General features: G+C 40.5%; 1 long non-coding RNA gene across 1 annotated transcript; it reads left to right on the forward strand.

Moving 5' to 3' along the window:
- The first annotated feature begins 1,097 nt into the window (after window positions 1-1,097).
- LOC311071058 lies at window positions 1,098-2,241 on the forward strand. Its single transcript, XR_014603741.1, has 3 exons — window positions 1,098-1,167; window positions 1,251-1,337; window positions 2,058-2,241. It is a non-coding gene; the product is annotated as an uncharacterized lncRNA (long non-coding RNA).
- The last annotated feature ends 246 nt before the right edge of the window (window positions 2,242-2,487 follow it).

The following is a 2,487-nucleotide window of genomic DNA, read 5'->3' on the forward strand; positions in this document are numbered from 1 at the left end:
CAGGGTGAATAAATTATGACCTTTATTTTTCATTTTACATTGAACCATTCTTTTGAAGTTAAAATATTAAACAAATTTAATAAATAAAAAGTATTTTTTTGTGTAATATTTTAAATGTTTTTAATTTGTGCATGTATTTTAACAGTTCAGAAGAAGACATGCGTGAATTATTTCGCCAAATACAAAGAACCACAAATTTACTGGCAGAAAGATTGACCTCCTCACAAGGAACTCCTGCCAGGGACATCCTCCCCATCTCTGATGCCCCCTCGGCCCCCCTCTCACTGTCTGTTCCCAACCACCCCATGCTACAGAACAAACTCCACCCACTGGCGACCTTATCAATCCACCTCTGATTCTCAGAGTAGCCAAGCATCATCATCATCAAGGGAAGATGACATCCAGGTCAATCTTTCAAGACTTTTTCGGCCATATACTTCAAATTCAGAGTCTGGGGCTTTCAGGGAAAACACCTTCAAAGGAAAAAAGAAGTTCCCTGGAGCCATCATTTTTCCTGTCTCTCTGAACCAGAGAGCACTTTTCTGCCAAGTGTCGAGGACACAAGGATTCTGGAAGAATGTGGTCTGGGCCGCAAATGTATTACTTTTTCAAGTAATGTGGGCAGCCATTCAGATGTTGCTGAATGCCTTTACCAGGCATACCCACTACTTAGAGGTGCTGGGGGATTCACCTTAGCCAGGAGTGATCGCAGAAGGGAGTTATCCATCATCCCAATCCCACATTCAGGCTACTCGCTAGCCTATTTAAGACATTTCTGTAAAGGAAAGCGGACCCCAATCTACATTATTCCCCTGCAAAAACCTATTGTACTCCAACCTCACGAAGGAAATGTAAGTGCAATGTGCAAACCGATAAACTAATGTAATGAGATTAGGTGATTGACAGCCGGATTTGCCTATCAGCGATCAGTATCCGTAATATAAGGGCTGATTTGTTGTTGGCCGTGGTGCGTCATGTCCGACTTTCCCCTTTGTGCCCGTGTTTACGGTGGTTACAGGTAAGCGTGCCGTGCTGTAACAGGGGGGTAATTTTAAAACTGGTTGGTCTTTTAAAGCATTTTTTTGTAAATTTATAGTGTCGTTTTGTCCGGGTGTCGGTGTGTTTTCGGCGCTGCTTTAGTGGATCTAGTGACCGGTTGCCTCTCAGGTATGTGGGTGTGCATGTGCATCTGTATAAACGCATATTGTACTACCGTCGTTGTGCTGTTGACACTGCCGCATGCTGTCTAGGTATGGTTTCCTGTACCCCATTGTTATCGGTGGGCTGATTAGTAGACCTGTGCCTGTACATTTTCTATTTGGGGTGATACCTTGACGGTAAGTGTTTTAAATGTAATTATAATTCGTGGAGGGCAACTATCATTATTAGTAACGTCTCTCTTTGTGTTCGTTATAGGGTTCTCCCTCTCGTTCACTCTCTTTTCATCCCGATCTATCTTATATTATATCGGATTTGCTGCGTTGCTGCTGTCTTCAGCTTTGCGCTGCGGACGTTTTGCTCACATTCCTGCAGTCTTGCGGTGTATAACGTTACTGTTGAGCAGACGCCACACCATCGTTGTTGAAAGGGGACTGTTCGTCTGGTTCCGATTGTGTGTAGTGGCTGCTTTCTGTTCGAGTATCAGCATGGAGAATACGACGATCTCATTTTATTGAGAGAAAATAATTGTTTTGTTTTGTTTCTTTTCTTTTGATTTGGTTTCGTTTTTTTTTGTTTATACTTTTGTGGGAGAAAGTTTGATTTTTCTTTCGGTTATTGTGTTATAGAAATATTGTGCTGTCTATTTTTGTTATTTTTCCTTTATTAACGCAACTTGATTTGTTTCCGGTTTACATCGGACTTCAAGTTGCTTTGTAACTCCTCGTGAGTTTATTTGATCCTTCCAACGTTTTTCTTTGTTTCATGTGATATTGATACCTTTTGTTTTGTTGGAGTTGCTTCATCTGTTATTATTATTTGTTTATATTGTATGTGGAGCTAATCGTGTTTAATTGTGATTTTGTTATAGTTTATTTATTATTTTTGTTTGTCTGCAGGAGCTGGGGGTCCCACGGGTGAACGGATCTTCCTTCTTGTGGTGGTGGTTCTTCTTTATTGCGTGCTGTGTACCACTTCAAGTGTGTGGTAGTGTGATTTGAGTGCACTTTGGTGTGTGCGTGGAAGTGTGCTCTTGTAAAACCAGACTCCATTTTGTTTCTGCCGATGGGAGCCTCAGCCCTGCTGATTATTTTGTTTTCATATTTAAAATTGATTTTGTCATTGCCCAAATTCATTCCTTTTGTAATTTTGTTTTCCTCAATTTAAAGTGGGGTCTCATGCTGTTCTTTTGACATTTTAGTGTCTATTTTAAAAACATTCTTGTATTAATAAAAATTTGTATTTTTGATACTTCACCCACGTCTCCTGCTTACTTTTATGGGGGAACCGAACCTGTGTGCTTTTTGAGCATTGTTCCCTAGAGTTAAT

This window comes from Abramis brama, assembly GCF_963993115.1.
Source record: "Abramis brama genome assembly, chromosome: 20".
Taxonomy (NCBI): Eukaryota; Metazoa; Chordata; class Actinopteri; order Cypriniformes; family Leuciscidae; genus Abramis; species Abramis brama.